The sequence below is a fragment of the Eurosta solidaginis genome, chromosome 3 (genome assembly GCF_040869045.1).
Source record: "Eurosta solidaginis isolate ZX-2024a chromosome 3, ASM4086904v1, whole genome shotgun sequence".
NCBI lineage: Eukaryota > Metazoa > Arthropoda > Insecta > Diptera > Tephritidae > Eurosta > Eurosta solidaginis.
Window position 1 is genome coordinate 23460315 of NC_090321.1, and position 19059 is coordinate 23479373.

At 38.7% G+C, this 19059-nt stretch overlaps 1 protein-coding gene and 1 long non-coding RNA gene across 2 annotated transcripts in view; both read right to left on the minus strand.

Moving 5' to 3' along the window:
• LOC137246283 (senecionine N-oxygenase-like) overlaps positions 1-19059 on the minus strand; it is a 339460-nt gene that overhangs the window by 152804 nt on the left and 167597 nt on the right. The gene's annotated exons all lie outside the window — the stretch shown is intronic.
• LOC137246282 (uncharacterized) lies at positions 426-12641 on the minus strand. The gene is made up of 4 exons (XR_010951435.1): positions 12453-12641; positions 12183-12372; positions 11895-12110; positions 426-875 (listed from the first exon to the last, which is right to left on the minus strand). It is a non-coding gene; the product is annotated as an uncharacterized lncRNA (long non-coding RNA).

Consider the following 19059-nt stretch of genomic DNA (forward strand, 5'->3'; position numbering starts at 1 on the left):
TTAATTATTTGTTTACACTGTTTTCTTTATTTATTTTTGTCAGGTCTTTCCCTGCAATATTGCCAGCTCGTTAAAACAATGTTATTTCGAAAAAATTGCACTGCAAACTTTGCCGAAATAACAAAATTAATAAGTGGCTATACTGGCTACGTACTGGGCTTGACAGTCACAGTGAATACGTAGTGACTACGTAAGAGAACGAACGCGAATACGTAAGAAGTTATAAAATACGAATTCTGGGTGAATGTGAATGTGAGTGAATGCGACGCAAACATTCACGGTGGCATACATAATAAGGGCCTTAATGACTTCTACATTGCTGTCGTGAAAAAGGTAACGCATGCGCTCTCTCAAAATAGTGTACGTGTATATGAATGAAACGCGTCCCTTTTGTTTAAATAATATTTAATTATGAATAAATTATGTATACAATGGTTTTTACAAATAATTTCCTTAATTTTCTAGTAAACCTTACATATGTGCATATTTATATGTACAAACTACATATGTAAAGACAAACTCATTCGTAGTCGTGCCCTTTCTGAAACCATTTTGAGTTTCGAAGCTCACACTGATGGTGCTAAATTTTTCCTGCGCGGGTGGTGTTGTTAGTATCAGTTTGCATAGATATGAGTGTTGTAGATATAATACCGGAATATATGCAGCCCCATTTCGTGCTATCAAAGTCGATTTGCAGGTGATGTTGAGCCTTTGAACTTGACCCTTTCCCATAATATGCGTGGTAGGGCCTTATATGTGATACTAAAAAGGCCGAGGGACAGTTGTCGCAGTTTTCTTGTAGTTTGAGCAAATGTACGTTCTTCTTACAGACACAGCTGGAATATTGGTATGCCCACATCGTCAAATCGAATTACCTAGAATGAAAAAGAAACGAATATCAGTAAGGATAGATAATAAGTTTTTAATATAACCGGAAGTGCTTAATATATTTATAAATACAAGATAATCAAGGGGATTTCAGATAACCAGAATCAGGACCTGTAAAGTAAATTCAAGTGAACCTCCACCATGCCAAGGCAAGTTCTGGTAGCGGGGGTACCCGAAGATTATAACAAGGGATAATTGATAGATGTTGGGGTAATAGATAGTAAATTAGGCGTGCTACAAAAACAAAAACGAATAAATGCAGATGACTGTTTAATCCATTATGCGAAGTTCTTTGAATGGATGTGCAAATTGAAACGGGCAAAGTACTGCTAAAACTGCTTTCCCCGAGTAACCCGGGAACGAATTGATATGACTACGTCTATTATTCTTTAGCAGCAGTGCCGAGCACCAATTCCCTTTTGGACAGGAAAGTAAACGTTTGGTTGTCTGCAAGTTTATCATATGCCAGTACAGATCACTCGTTTGCTGGATCTGAGCAGTACATCTAATTTTCCCAGATTTTCTGGGCTCAGCGAGGGTATCCTCCTGAATGGTGCATGTGTACCCTGCTGCCTTGCCTGGCCGCTCACCCAACAACACCAGGCACGACGGAACTTGCCTTGCGACACCCAAAGTGCACTCACGCTTCTCATGGCTCCAGCGGGTTAGCGGGCTTAGAGTATACCCGTGGTAGCTATGCCTGTCGTAAGAGGCGACTAAAATACCAAATTGATTCAAGGGGTTTTGTAGCGCAATCCTTTCAATGGGTTGCCAGCGCAATATATAGCCTCTCCAACCCAATTGTCAACGTCACCTACCCGTGGCGAATCCTGTTTCTTTAACAGCCGAGGCTCTGGCGACCTCATGTTCCTTATGGATCTACATTTGAAGGCGCTTAGTTAGCTGACATCGCTTACTTAACCGGTAGATTCTAAAGTAAAAACCAAAACACAAAATATAGGTTAGGTTGAAGTGGCCGGTTCATGAGGATCTCACATAGACTGAATGAGTCCGTAGTGTTACCAGAAGTTTGTTTTAACGACCAAGCTGAAAACCCTATCAAGAACCAGGACCTATGTTATAAAAAAACTCCGTCCTCTTGACAAATACTAGAAGCTTCCTAGGACTTAAGCCACTTGCTGCTTCTAGATCTGACAGCTTTATCACTCCTAAGAGCTGGAGCTTTAGCCTGGCAAGCGCAGGGCACGATATTTCTCAGGGGGCCCGGTATTTCTCGGGGGGCCCGCGATTTAGAGGTACTAAGACATTTTTTTTAATTCAGGAGAGTTTTGTTGTTCCATGTGGAAATTTTAAGCCGAATTTCAAAAGCAACGAATATTGATAATGATTTTTTACCTGGTCCCTCGAACAATTAGGAGACAATAAAAACATCAAACAAAAATATATGTTTACATGAATCCGAAAGCGTAAAGTTTTCGTGGTAACACTGATGAAGGTTCATCTTCAAAAAGCCTTCCAACAATACCACCATCTGAAGAAGTCAACGAAATAATTCGTAGAGGTCATCAAAAGTGCCCTGTTATTTTTCCACGTGATTGTCATGACGAGGCATTTCCTACCTCGTTGTTAAACAGAATCTTGCCAAATGGAGAGAAAGTGGAGCGTCACTGGTTGATGTGGAGTGCCAGTAGCAATGCTTTTTATTGCCTACCATGTCGTCTGTTAAGCACCAATACTTTAAATCGACCTAAAATTTGTTGTCCTGGCGAATATTCGAAATTCCAGGTATGGAAGGAGCTATACGCTAAACTGCCATCACACGAAAATACTGCAGATCACAATAAATGTTATATTCAATGGCGATCTTTACAAAACCTAATTCGAAAGAAGGCTACAATTGATACACTTATCAATGAACAGCTAATCACTGAAACTCAAAATTGGAAAGAAATTTTATATAGAATTTTGGACACTATTTTTTTTTCAAAAAGCGAAAGGATGGACATTTTTTGGGCATCTAAGATCTCATAAGCCATTATGATCCGATACTTAGAGATCATTTGGAGAAAGTTAGGATTTCACAATAGCAGCACAAACGTTTACAAGTTCACTATCTTTCCCCAGACATTCAGAACGAGTTTATAGAAATTTGTGCAAAGCATGTGAGGGAAACTATATTAGATCAAGGCAAGAAAGCGAATTATTTTGCTATTATCGTTGATGCTATGCTTGATGCTAGTCACGTTGACTACGTTCATTTTGCGCTCACTCCATTTCAATTCGAAAGCAACAAATTTACAATTCCAGAACAGATTTTGGCTTTCGTGAATTGTAACCAAAAAACTGCTCAGAAAATCGCTGATCTAATTTGCCATACATGATTGAAGATTGTCGTGCACAAGGGTACGATAACGGCGCCAATATGAAAGGAGCTTACAACGGAGCACTACGTCACATTCTCGACAAAAACTCGAATGCTGATTACTCGCCTTGTGCAACCCGCAGCTATGATAGCGTTTTCTTTTCTGGATAAAGTGTTACGCAAGCATTGTTGTTCTATTCTAAAAAACAGGCAACGCCTTTACGGGGTATATCGTTCTTTTGTGAAAATTCTTGCCTGCTCGCAACGCAAAAGCGTTACACTTTTACCCTGTATAAAATGGCGGTGTGGCAGTGCAACTTTGTGAAACTCTCAATTCGCTCTTAAGTTCCACATATGCTCTGTTAATATGAGTGAATTTGGTGAGTTGAAATGTTCTTTGTATGCACTATAAAAGTTGACCATTTTCTGGGGTAGGAGTAACTCTATTGTTGTTGTTGTTGTTGTTGTTGTTGCGATAAGGTTGCTCCCCGAAGGCTTTGAGGAGTATTATCGATGTGATGGTCCTTTGCCGGATACAGATCCGGTACGCTCCGGTACCACAGCACCATTAAGGTGCTAGCCCGACCATCTCGGGAACGATTTATGTGACCACATTAAACCTTCAGGCCATCCCCTCCCTCCCCATCCCAAGTTCCATGAGGAGCTTGGGGTCGCCAGAGCCTCGTCTGTTAGTGAAACAGGATTCACCGCGGATAGGTGGGGTTGACAATTAGGTTTGGGGAAGCTATATATTGCGCTGGCAACCTGCAGGATTGCGCTACACAGCCCCTGGAATCTGATATTTTAGTCCCCTCTTACGCATATGACAGGCATACCTACCGCGGGTATATTCTGACCCCCTAACCCGATGGGGTAGAGTATTACCATTTACTTAGGCAACAATTTATTTCAGAAAAGAAACCGCTATCAATTTATGTGGTGTTGATGCTGCAGAATGTTGTAAGGCTGCATTTATTTTCTTCGGCAGCACTCCACAACGATGTGACATCCTCAAAAAAAATGTACCTAGGCTCTCTTCATAGTCTTTCAGCCAAAAGCCAAATTTGACTGCGCAAGCATACGGCGATGTTACCGGCATTCTCAAGTACATCAACAAGTTCGAATGTATCTTGGTGTCCTCAATTTGGTTCAAAACCCTGCCATTAATGAAAGAAGTGTGGTCCTCCAAGCGAGAGACGCCGCCACAGATGTTGAGGTCCGACATCTAGATGCCTTATTAGCTGATTTGAAGTTGATCAGGAACCAATGGGAAACAATTTTAAACGAATGCAAAACAGTTGCTAATCAATTGAACATCTCGCCAAAGGTTCCGGACATTCGAAAGAGGAAACCCAAAAGGCGTTCTGAAGATAATTTAAATGAGATGATTACGGATGATTCAGAGTAGATATCGCCATAAAGGTGGACCAGGGGTGACTCTAGAATTTATTTTGTACGATATGGGTATCAAATGAAAGGTGTTAATGAGTATTTTAAGAGGGCGTGGGCCTTAGTTCTATATGTGGACGCCTTTTCGAAATATCGCCATAAACGTGGACCAGGGGTGACTCTAGAATTTGTTTGTACAATATGGGTATCAAATGAAAGGTGTTAATGAGTATTTTAAAAGGGAGTGGGCCTAAGTTCTATAGGTGGACGCATTTCGGAATATCGTTATAAAAGTGGACCTGGGTTGACTCTAGAATGCATTTGTACAATATGGGTGTCAAACGAAAAGTGTAATAAGTGTTTTAAAAGAGAGTGGGCCTTTGTTCTATGGGTGGACGCCTTTTCGGGATATCGCCATAAACGTGGACCAGGGGTGACTCTAGAATGCGTTTGTACAATATGGGTATCAAATGGAAGGTGCTAATGATTATTTTAAAAGATAGTGGGCCTTTGTTCTATGGGTGGACGCCTTTTCGGGATATCGCCATAAACGTGGACCAGGGGTGACTCTAGAATGCGTTTGTACGATATGGGTATCAAATGAAAGGAGTTAATGAATATTTTAAAAGGGATTGGGCCTTAGTTCTATAGGTGGACGCCTTTTCGAGATATCGCCATAAAGGTGGACCAGGGGTGACTCTAGAATTTTTGTGTACGTTATGGGTATCAAATGAAAGGTATTAATGAGTATTTTAAAAGGGTGTGGGCCTTAGTTCTATAGGTGGATGCCCTTTCGAGATATCGCCATAAAGGTGGGCCAGGGGTGACTCTAGAATTTGTTTGTACAATATGGGTATCAAATGAAAGGTGTTAATGAGTATTTTAAAAGGGAGTGGGCCTAAGTTCTATAGGTGGACGCATTTCGGAATATCGTTATAAAAGTGGACCTGGGTTGACTCTAGAATGCATTTGTACAATATGGGTGTCAAACGAAAAGTGTAATAAGTGTTTTAAAAGGGAGTGGGCCTTTGTTCTATGGGTGGACGCCTTTTCGGGATATCGCCATAAACGTGGACCGGGGGTGACTCTAGAATGCGTTTGTACAATATGGGTATCAAATGGAAGGTGCTAATGATTATTTTAAAAGATAGTGGGCCTTTGTTCTATGGGTGGACGCCTTTTCGGGATATCGCCATAAACGTGGACCAGGGGTGACTCTAGAATGCGTTTGTACGATATGGATATCAAATGAAAGGAGTTAATGAATATTTTAAAAGGGATTGGGCCTTAGTTCTATAGGTGGACGCCTTTTCGAGATATCGCCATAAAGGTGGACCAGGGGTGACTCTAGAATTTGTTTGTACGACATGGGTATCAAATGAAAGGTGTTAATGAGTATTTTAAAAGGGCGTGGGCCTTAGTTCTATAAGTGGACGCCTTTTCGAGATATCGCCATAAAGGTGGACCAGGGGTGACTCTAGAATTTGTTTGTACGATATGGGTATCAAATGAAAGGTGTTAATGAGTATTTTAAAAGGGCGTGGGCCTTAGTTCTATAGGTGGACGCCTTTTCGAGATATCGACATAAAGGTGGACCAGGGGTGACTCTAGAATTTGTTTATACGATATGGGTATCAAATGAAAGGTGTTAATGAGTATTTTAAAAGGGAGTGGGCCTTAGTTCTATAGGTGGATGCCCTTTCGAGATATCGCCATAAAGGTGGGCCAGGGGTGACTCTAGAATTTTTGTGTACGTTATGGGTATCAAATGAAAGGTATTAATGAGTATTTTAAAAGGGTGTGGGCCTTAGTTCTATAGCTGGACGCCTTTTCGAGATATCGCCATAAAGGTGGACCAGGGGTGACTCTAGAATTTGTTTGTACGACATGGGTATCAAATGAAAGGTGTTAATGAGTATTTTAAAAGGGCGTGGGCCTTAGTTCTATAAGTGGACGCCTTTTCGAGATATCGCCATAAAGGTGGACCAGGGGTGACTCTAGAATTTGTTTATACGATATGGGTATCAAATGAAAGGTGTTAATGAGTATTTTAAAAGGGAGTGGGCCTTAGTTCTATAGGTGGATGCCTCTTCGAGATATCGCCATAAAGGTGGACCAGGGGTGACTCCAGAATGTGTTTGTATGATATGGGTATCAAATGAAAGGTGTTAATGAGTATTTTAAAAAGGCGTGGGCCTTAGTTCTATAGGTGGACACCTTTTCGAGATATCGACATGAAGGTGGACCAGGGGTGACTCTAGAATTTGTTTGTACGATATGGGTATCAAATGAAAGGTGTTAATGAGTATTTTAAAAAGGAATGGGCCTTAGGTCTATATGTGGACGCCTTTTCGAGATATCGCCATAAACGTGGACCAGGGGTGACTCCAGAATGTGTTTGTACGATATGGGTATCAAATTAAAGGTATTAATGAGGGTTTTAAAAGGGAGTGGCCCTTAATTGTATATGTGAAGGCGTTTTCGAGATATCTACCAAAATGTGGACCAGGGTGATCCAGAACATCATCTGTCGGGTACCGCTAATTTATTTATATATGTAATACCGCGTACAGTATTCCTTCCAAGATTCCATGGGCTTTTGATTACGCCCTGCAAAACTTTTTCATTTTCTTCTACTTAATATGGTAGGTGTCACACGCATTTTACCAATTTTTTTTCTAAAGTTATATTTTGCGTCAATAGATCAATACAATTACCATGTTTCATTCCTTTTTCCGTATTTGGTATATAATTATGGCATTTTTTCATTTTTCGTAATTTTCGATATCGAAAAAGTGGGCGTGGTCATAGTCGGATTTCGCTCATTTTTTACACCAATACAAAGTGAGTTCAGATAAGTACGTGAACTGAGTTTAGTAAAGATATATCGATTTTTGCTCAATTTATCGTGTTAACGGCCGAGCGGAAGGACAGACGGTCGACTGTGTATAAAAACTGGGCGTGGCTTCAACCGATTTCGCCCTTTTTCACAGAAAACAGTTATCGTCCTAGGAGCTAAACCTCTATCAAATTTCACAAGGATTGGTTAATTTTTGTTCGACTTATGGCATTAAAAGCATCCTAGACAAATTTTTTTTTTTTTTTTGTGGCTTTGAATACTCGTTTTGTGAGTATTGATAATGGCACGGATCTTTATGTGTCCGTATAGCGCCAGGTTGTACTTGGGTAGTGATGTATTTCCTTGGTTGTATGTTGATTGGTATCTCTAGTGTTTTCCGTTTAATTTGTTACTACTTGGTAGTATCAGTGCTTATATTTGTTTGGTCTTTTTAATTTTTGTTGTAAACACTCAAAATTACTTGATTGATTGCAGTTGGTTTGCTTTACATTATGGGAGCAACCTCCTCCCTCGGTTTGTCAAAATGGTCTCGTAATTGTCTTTTTTGTATTTAATGTTATATTTTATAAAATTTATCTTCACTCGTCATGTGAATCGATCGTTTTTTTTTTTTTTTTTTTTAATAAAATTTGCAGTTAGATGTATGCAATGACATTGCGTAGTATGTAAATTGAGCATGCTTTTTCAGCATCGATTATATATACTCCGTTAAATTGTCCCGTTTATTTTCGAGAATTTTTATTTTTCATTTGTATGTGTGTATATGAACATTTATTTTCAGTGGCCTGTTGCCAAGTGTCTTTCACGACCCGTTACGATCAATTATGTGTGTATTTAAAGCGAATTGGCTTTAATGGCGCCACGCCAGTTATTAAATATGCACGAGTTTTTGACTCCTGTTAGGAGAACCCGAAACCGCCCCAACTCCAGGTCAGGGAGGCAACGCATCTCCCAACTCCGCCAAAACGCCCGAGGGAAGCACTGCAGCCAACCTTGTGGCCTATTTTAATTTTTCACTCAACGTAAGAGGCCCGATAATTTACGTTGAGTGGAGGATGACCCGTACAACCGCTCGCGCGAAAAGACAAGACCGGAGTGCTAGACAAATTAAATGAAAAAGGGCGGAGCCACGCGCATTTTGAAATTTTCTTTTATTTTTGTATTTTGTTGCACCATATCATTACTGGAGTTGAATGTTGGCATAATTTACATATATGCTGTAAAGATATTAACTTTTCTTTTAAAACTTGAATTAAAAAAAAAAATTTGTTAAAAAGTGGGCGTGGTCGTTCTCCGATTTTGCTAATTTTTATTAAGCAGACATAAAGTAATAAGAGTAACGTTCCTGCCAAATTTCATCATTATATCTTCAACGACTGCCAAATTACAGCTTGCAAAACTTCTAAATTACCTTCATTTAAAAGTGGGCGGTGCCACGCCCATTGTCCAAAATTTTACTATTTTTTTATTCTGCGTCATAAGCTCAACTCACCTATCAAGTTTCATTGCTTAATGCGTATTTGGTAATGAATTATCGCACTTTTTCGATTTTTCGAAATTTTCGATATCGAAAAAGTGGGCGTGGTTATTGTCCGATATCGTTCATTTTAAATAGCGATCTGAGATGAGTGCCCAGGAACCTACATACCACATTTCATCAAGATACCTCAAAATTTACTCAAGTTATCGTGTTAACGGACAGACGGACGGACGGACGGACGGACGGGCATGGCTCAATCGAATTTTTTTTCGATACTGATGATTTTGATATATGGAAGTCTATATCTATCTCGATTCCTTTATACCTGTACAACCAACCGTTATCCAATCAAAGTTAATATACTCTGTGAGCTCTGCTCAACTTAGTATAAAAATTTTGCAGCAAAAAAGCAAGTAAAGCCACTCTTTGATATCCGAACATTCTATATTGAATAATTAAAATATATAATCATCATTAAATTTATCATAAATGTAAGAAAATGTTACCAAATAACTAGAAAAGATTATTTGAAATAATATGTGGCTGTTAAAAGAGAATTTTATTTCTACGTTACAATAAAATAAAACAAATAGTAAATATTCTGTGTTAATTTTATTGTCAGCTCTTAGCCAAAAATCATTTAGTTGATGTGGCAAAAATTTTTTTTGATGTAATCCATCAATAATGATTTATGAATGAAACGTCATTAATTCACGTTAATCAAATGTATTAGCGGATGTTTTATAGGGGGCCCGTAAATTTTTTTAGTCCCGGGCCCGGATTTTCTCTTTACGGCCCTGGTTCGAAGACGCCAGAGGGGATTGAAGCCAGTCTTCGGACCCAGAGCCAAAATATCAGTACCTCTAAAAGTAGGCAGCTTTCAAGCGGAAGTATTCGCCATATGTTGGTGCGCTAAGCTGAACCTTCAGCGCTGATACTCCAATGAAACAATTGCCATACTCAGTCAGACAGTCAGGCCCCACTAAAGGCAATTGTGGCGTTCGAAATAAAGTCAGCACTGGTCCTTGGGTGCACAACGTAGTACTGTTGCGCTGGGTCCCATGCCACAGGGGAGTACAGGGTAATGAGCAGGCGGACTCTAGTGTTTAGTTTGTTGCATCCCTCCCACAAATTATCATCCTCCCAGCAGATACAAGCAGATCCATGCAGCGGGTGTGCGCCATACTCTCCTCCTCCGGGAAGGTAGCGAACCCAATCCGTGTCCTTCTCCTGACCCCGGTCATGAGAAATGGTTTTGCTGCGTTTGCCGGAAAAGAATCTATTTAGGACGGTCATACTCTTGTCAGTGTGTCACGTGCAAGGGATGGTTGCATCGGACAGGTTGCTCTGGGCTTGATCCCAAAACCCGACGTCCTCGTAACTTTTACAAATCTTTTGTTGCTTCTTGTTGTTCACGCCCTCATTACATTATGAGAAAATACGGCACCTAGGAACACAGCCGTCTGAAGCTGAAAAACACAAGCAGGTCCTGAGTGAACTCCACAAACAGGCGTCGGACCTCTATGCCAGGAATTGCCCGGTGAATCCTGTACTCAAAGAAAAAACTAGCAGAGTAGGAACGCACTCTCCCTAAGGAAACGGGAGTTACTCTAGCCCAACTTCGATCTGGATACTGTAACAGGTTAAACTCTTACCTATCCAGAATCAACCCCGACATACAAAACATATGTCCTGCTTATAATGTGTCCCCACATGACACCAACCATCTCTTTAGCTGTATTGTGGAATCAACGCCTCTAACACTCCTCTCATTATGGTCCACCCCTGTTGAAACTTTCTGTTTCCTTGGACTCCCGTTAGAGGACATTGATGACAATTTGTGATCTGTCGCACCTATTGGATGGGGCGAAGCACTGCTACAACAAGAGCAGGCGGACAACCCGGAAAGAGAGGCAGGAACTGCATGACCCATCGATCCCGAGCCGTTCCTGTCAGTTGGCTCACGGGGGCATTTATTAGGAGAAGGGGGGGGGGGGGGGGGAGGAAGGGGGAAGAACACTGGAGCAATACGCCAGGTTTGAAACAATCTAAGTTACTGTTAGGAAGTTATAGCACAAGTCGCTACAGGGCAATAATAGACCTATCGAAAGATAACCGAAGAATCCCAAGAGCTTTCTTACAGGGCAATTATAGACTGAGCAGCCGTATGCAGAAAGTGGGCATACTATCGAATAACACATGCCGATTTTGTGATCGATCAGCAGACGGCGGACCATATCCTACAAGAATACGAAGCAATCTCAAAACGTAGGGCTAAGTTTATGGGCTCACCATGGCCAGTGCATTCCCACATTTAATCCCTCAAGCCAAGAACTCTGCTAGGGTTCATCAAAGAAGTCGGCTACGATGAGGTGCTGTGAAGGAGATGTGCAAGTCACTGTGCAATCCTCAATAAATTATCTATCTACGTTCCGGTAACAAGCACCATTGAGGTACTAACCCGACCATCTCCGGACCTATTGATATGACTACATTGAACCTTCTAGGGATTGAATATTAATAATGACCGCAATGCGAAAGTGTGCTAAAATTTACCATTCTCCATGGAATGCTACATATATAACTTCCCACATTTTGAATCAGCAATGAAAAGAGCAAAATTTACTAAAATTTTAACTGGTTGTGGGTAAGGTGTTGATGTCCTCTCTTAACGCAATGTAATGGCAACGGCGACGCAGGGAAAATAATAAAAATCCTATAAATCTACTGATCATAATTAATTAATCCCTCCCTTTCTATGCAATTGTATACATACATACATATAGGTTTTGTCCTCCAAACGCTATTTAAAGAAATCAATTGGTATTTACATGAACTTCGAACTCTTTGGTATTTGCCTTCTTCAGTTGATTATCAACAAAAGCATGACAAATTATCACTAACAAATTTATACATGTTGTATATATATTTAATATGGTATACAATTTACTTACCCTTTCTGGTGCGATGATCCTGGACAATCGAGCCTGACTAGACGAGATTTATTTTGCTTTAACATAGCGTGCTTAACGCGAACCCTATCATGTTAGGGCACAATTTCGATTATGCAACCAATCAAAGAAATGTCGTGCTTGTAATACTGCTATGATAGCAGCAGCAGCTCCCGGTGGCGGCACATAAACAACAGTTGCATTTTTTGCTTCGGCTACCTATTCAATTTTAATTCAAATTACATTATCTACTATTGCAATTTTTAATCAATACAAATCAATATAAATTACCGAAGCAAATACTGGCAAACCAAGATGCGTAGTTCCACCCTTTTTTGGGAAAATACATCCAACCAATTTTGTACCGTATTCCAAAGCATGTTGGTTGTGGAAAGTACCTTGTTTACCGGTAAATCCTTGGCAAATGACACGTGAATCTGCATTTAATTGTAGGTTTCTTGTTGTTTTGGCATATCCTGAGCTGAATCGCACCCCGGCAGAGATGATATATATTAGAATAATATAACATTTTTTTTATTATTTAAAAATACACATACATACGTATGAATGAAAAGCAGAGAGCAAATAATGTTGCTTTGGTTGTAGCGATAAGGACACTCCCCGGGAGCGATTTAGTATGACCACCTGAAACCTTCTAGGCCATCCCGTCGATTCTATACAACTTTCAGATTGTAAAAACGGATCTCGACACGCGTCTTTTGATACCACCTTTGTTTAGGTTGTGCACTGTCTTGAAAACGTTACCTTTTTTAGTTTTGGAAATCGAATTTTCCAATTCCAATTGGTGGCAAGAGGACTTGGCTGCATCTAGTTAATGCGCCAGGTTAATTTAGAAGTGCCTAAACAGCTAACACACGTCACACCTAAAAGCCCGTAGCACAAGCACTTTTTTAGTTTTTTAGTTTAATTACCACAATTGTAGTTTTTCATCGTTTTAAAATGTGACGCTGTCATTTCGATGGCAGCAAGAAACGTCGATGTGTTAGTGGAGCGCGAAAAAAGCTTTGAATGTGTGGGTGAACTAGTTACCTACGTCTTGTAGGGCAATTGGTTGGCTACGATACGGTTACGACCTTAGCGGCACCAATAATCGATTGCATTGATTCTCATAAGGTTGGTCGAATCAGCTGTTATAAGGTTACCGATACGGTTACCGATAAAGCACCAATTTCTCCAGCTTATTTCAGAACTCACCACATCTCATTACCGCCAGTCATCACTTTAAAAGTTTTTTGGTGCTGTTGTTTGAAGTTTGTTGTTATTGGATATACCAGTAAAATGGTAGCCATCTCTTCTACGACAGGCAGACAGCTGTCGAACTCTCGGACTACCGACGATAATATTAACAAGTGAATGTGTCTAAGTTCGGGTGTAACCGAAGATTATATACTCAGCATAAGCTTCAGTTGCACATTTCATTTCAGATAAATTACTTTTCTACATAACAATGTCTCCCCATTTCCTCTTACAATAAAACTTGATAAGTGAAATATCATTGATTCAAAACTTGCTAAGTTATAGCTTATTATTTTCGTCTACGACCCTTTTAAAATCTTTCATATAAAAGTGGGTGTGGTCTTTAACCGAACTCGCCCATTTTTCTAGAAATGTTTCCTACTATAGGGAAAATCAATTTTATTACGATCCGTTAATTTTTTTCGAGTTATGGCTCCCGAAACATAGAAAATTGCTTAGTCATAAAAGGGGCGGTGCCACGCCCATTTTTAAAAATTTGATTTTTTCTTATCTATTGTTATAAATCCACTTGGGAAATGAAACACCATTGATATAAAGCTCTTTTTTGCAAAGATATAGGTTATTCTATTCAACCACGACCCTTTTAAAAATCTTTTATATAAAAGTGGGCGTGGTCCTTAACCGATTTCGTTAATTTTTCTACAAAGAATTTCTTATAGTAAATATAGGTTTAACGATTTTTGATTTATGATTAATAATATTTGTAAAATTGATTTTATCACAAGTGGGCGGTGCCACGCCCATTTTAAAAAATGTTTTCAAATTTTTATCAAGAATTTCAATATCAGTCCACACGTCAAATTTTAACATTGTAGGTGTGTTATTTACTAAATAATGAGGTTTTTTGTGTTTTCCAAAATGTTATATATATAAAAAGTGGGCGTGGTTATCATCCGATTTCGCTCATTTCCAATACCAATCTATTCTGGGTCCAGATAAGGTCGTGTACCAAATTTGGTGAAGATATCTGAACATTTACTCAAGTTATCGTGTTAACGGACAGACGGACGCACGCATCAAATTTTTGTTCGACGCTGATGATTTTGATATATGGAAATTTATATCTATCTCGATTCCTTTATTCCTGTTATATATATAACCGTTATCCAATCAATGTTAATATACTCTGTGTGCAAAGCACGCTGAGTATAAAAAGACTTATTCGGCAAATTAAAGTAGGGCCAAATAAGGTTTCATTGATTTGTGTCATCATAATGTGACATCGCCTGTAGAAAAAAATAAATGAATACTTGGCGCCATTTACCTACAAGGAGATTTTGGCCGAGTTTCCCTTCCAATTCGCGTCGTGCTCCTTTTGCTTTTCGCTACAAATTGGTTGGATGGTGCCTATATGTTGATTTTGTTGTTGTGCCGATAAGGATGGTCTTTTTCCTGATGCAGATCCGGTACGTTCCGGTAACAAGCACCATTAAGGTACTAGCCCGACCTTCTCGAAAACGATTTGGTATGACAACATGAAACCTTCTAAGCCATACCGCCCTCCCACCCCTAGATCCAAAAGGAACTTGGGGTCACCATAGCCTCGGCTGTCAAAGAAACAGGATTCGCCAGGGGTAGGTGAGGTTGACAATTGGGTTGGAAATTCTATATATTTATCTAGGAAGCGGAGCACACGAAATTTAGGTGCAGCAAATATTTAAGGGTAGTTATCAAACTTTTATGTGCTGGGTACATAACATCTGTTTAACTGGATACCAAATTTCCACGATCTGCATATTTGGAGAAAAACGTTAGCGAAAATGTCAAAAAAAAAAAACACGTTTTTGGGAAGCCCTAGAAAATAAACAACAAGTCTTGGAACCTTTTCCTAAATTAGAGGCTATACGCTATACTATTTTAAAAAACATGATTTTGAGGGTTTAGCCCTTCTGATCCGGTTCAAGCAACTCACTACTTTAAATCGCTTGCGGCGAAGTATCCCCCGGCAGCCACTGAACATCCATTTGGTGGTGAGCTAATATTAGAAAGGCACTCCGTCATACTTGGTCTAAGGGCTGGCATTTATACAAATTTGTAAGCATTAACATGAAAATATTGATAACGCAGCTTGTTATGCATGAATGATGCGAGCGTAATAAATACATCCTAAGTAAATATTTTGTTAACAAATTATTGCGGAAAGTTCTAGTATATAAAAAGTTATTATCAAGCAAATAACTTATTTTCTAATCACTGCAAATTTAGAAAAAACATTATTTGTTGTTATTTATGCATACATGCCTACATATATTTGTATGCTCATTCATATATATACAGTAGGGTGGGTCGATTTGTATGGACGGAAGTTAACCGATATCGCGCCATCGATTTTTCGATAGGATTTGGGCTCAGGAGAAAAAAGTTCCATTACGCATACCCAAAAAAATAATTTTCGAGCCTGCGAAATTTTATTTTTTTTTTACTTTTTTTGACTTTGATTTTTAAGGTTTTTTCATGACCTACTAAAAAAACTTTCATATGTATATCCTCTCCGACCCAAAAATGTCCGCTAAAACGTTGTCGATATTTTTTTTTTTCCAAAAAACTGTTATCGACAACGTTTTTAGCGGAATTTTTGGGTCGGACAATTTTACAATCAAATGAAAATTTTTTAGTAGGTCATGAAAAAAACCTTAAAAATCAAAGACGAAAAAAAGTCAAAAAATGAAATTTCGCAGGCTCGAAAATAATTTTTTTGGATATGCGTAGTGGAACTTTTTTTCCTGAGCCCAAATCCTATCGAAAAATCGGTGGCGCGACATCGGTTAATAAATTCGACCCAGTCTAATATACAGTATGTACTATTAACAAATGAGGTATAGCATTTTAGTGCAACATTATACTTCCTTCACTTGCTTTAGGAATAGCGAAAAACATTGAAAATTAAAAACAAAATAAAACATACATACTACATATGTAAGCATTCAAATATACAATTTGTTTATGAGCTAATCCGAAATAAGGTGCACGTAAAAAAATTAAAAGTGGTTAGACTTTATATCTATCACTTCATATTGAAAGTTAAATATATGTATGATGTGGAAAATGAAATATTTTATGATTTTCCCTTATCCTGGACAAAGAACTGTGATTTCAAAAATAAGCTAAATCGGTTTTTATAATTTGGCTGTTTTACTAACAACACTAATGCCCTTTTACTAATGTGACGAATATTAGCATCACTAAGCGATACTAGCATACTAAGCAGCCACTCGTATTTACGTACACAAATCAATCATCATTAACACACATACATACAAGGCAGCGGAGAGATACTCACAAACGCATGTCATTATCAGCCGAAGTATTACTCACATATCCACACTCATATGGCTACAAACTACACATATACATTTATATGGCTGGTAACCAAGCATGAAGTTCACGAAATTACTAGAACTTAGGAGAAATGGGTGAACGAGGAGACCGAGAGTATAAAAGCAGCGCAAGCTGAGGCATGATTAATCAGTTTTGATTTAAGCACGCTATTGGTTGTGAATTATAAGTGTTATTGTGAAGTACTCTCAAAGTAGTCTAATAAAGACCATTTTGTATTATTGAATATTGGAGTTATTTATTCAACAATTTAGCGATTCGAACGTTAGCAGAAGGTTGCAAATAAGCGGAATTTCCCTAAATTCGTTACATTAATAAAGTTGCACTGCTCAACCCAGATCTGTGTACATATTTGCTCTCATTTAAATTTTTCTAGAGTTTTGTTTAGTATTGAAATTAAAGTATAAGAAAATATGGAAAACGGTGTATTTTTTAAATTGAACCTTATCCTTGTACGTGTCCGCTACCAAAAAATTACAGAAATCTTTCTAATAATCAAATATGCCCTAGAAATGCAAAAAGCTGTCAGATGTTAAATAGCTATGTATGTATGTGTACTTCTTTAAAATATAAAATATTTTTCCCCAAAATACATATGTATTTGTCACGTCCATAACCCCTCCTTCATAGTTTGATTCATATTCTGGCCTATAACGAAGGAAACTTATCTGTCGTCAGAAAGAGGGCTTTTTAGGGCAATTTGTATGAAAGAAGGCCGCTCGTTGGCGTTCGCGTGAGCACAACCTGGATACCCACAGTGCAACAAAAGTACCGTTGTTGACTAAAACGCATGTACAAAAGAGACTTTGATTTGCCAAAGAACATTTGAATTGGCCTTCGGATTAATGGCGCAACGTTTTATAGTCGGACCAGTCGATGGTTGTCATGTAATACGTCAATATGTAAGACGGCCACCTAGTACCGAATACCATCCAATGTATACAATAACAAGTAAGGAAGGCTAAGTTCGGGTGTAACCGAACATTACATACTCAGCTGAGAGCTTTGGCGATAAATGTCGAAGTTGAATGTTGACATAATTTACTTATATATCGTAAAGATATTAAATTTTTTGTTAAAATTTGACTTAAAAAATTTTTTTTTCGTCATCCGATTTTGCTAATCTTCATTTAAAACACATATAGCAAGTAATAGGAGTAACGTTCCTTCCAAATTTCATCTTCAACGACTGCCAAATTACAGCTTGCAAAACTTTTAAATTACCTTCTTTTAAAAGTGGGCGGTGCCACGCCCATGGTCCAAAATGTTACTAATTTTCTATTCTACGTCATAAGGTCAACCAAAAAAATAGTTTCCTCGGGCGCAAGAAAACCTCCCTACGCCACTGATAAGATCGTTCGATGGTGTTCACGTGAGTACGACCTGGATACGCACAGTGCAAGAAAAGTACCGTTGTTGACTAAAACGCATGTACAAAAGAGACTTGCACTTGCCAAAGAACATTTGAATTGGCTTTTGGTCTAATGGCGCAATATTTTATGGTCGGACCAGTCGAAGATTGTCATGTCTGGTGGAAAGGGACGACGTCAATATGTAAGACGGCCACCAAGTACCGAATACCATCCAAAGTATACAATAACAAGTAAGGAAGGCTAAGTTCGGGTGTAACCGAACATTACATACTCAGCTGAGAGTTTTGGAGACAAATGTCGGAGTTGAATGTTGCCCAGGAACTGACATACCAAATTTCATTAAGATACCTCAAAATTTACTCAAGTTATCGTGTTTACGGACAGACAGACGGATGGACGGACATGGCTAAATGAATTTCTCTCTTCACCCAGATCATTTTGATATATAGAAGTCTATATCTATCTCGATTAGTTTATGCCGTTACGGGGTACCGTTATGCGAAAAAAATTAATATACCCTGTGAGCTCTGCTCAGCTGAGTATAAAAACCGTAGAGCATGAAGGTTACATTATTAATGTCTGGACATCAGTGTTGCTATTTTGGTGCTTTTGGAGCCAGATTTAGTCCTTTTTTTGCGTTTAGCTCCAAAAATTCCGGTTTAGCTCCTAGCTCTTTTTTGGCCCTCTTTAAAATGTTTGCCCCTTTTTGGCTCCAAATCTATTTCGGCGATACGTATTGTGAAATTTGTGATGTGTTTTATGTGTGTCGAAGTTCTATTTTATTTGTTTTGTTATGTATGATGTGGCAACTCGGCACTAAACTGATAACAAAAACTTTAATCGATAAACTGTGTCATGAGGTTGTACATTTGCTATTCCAGCTTGTGCAACAGCATAGTGTCACCTTCTAAGAGTTTCGACCCTTTATCTTCAGATTATAATCAATTTTTGTGCTTCCGTACCTTATTTTCATTATACCTTTGGAGAATACGAATTAAAAAATAAGATAAATTTATAGACGAATTCATTGAAAGAAAGATACGTAATATATGTCGCGACTTCTTAAATTAATAGAGCAATTAAGGCAACGCTTGCCGCACAATATAAAAAGGCTTAGCAAAATAAATTTCTTTTCGGTTGAAAACACATTGAGTATTGTAAAACCTCAAAAGTTTTCATAT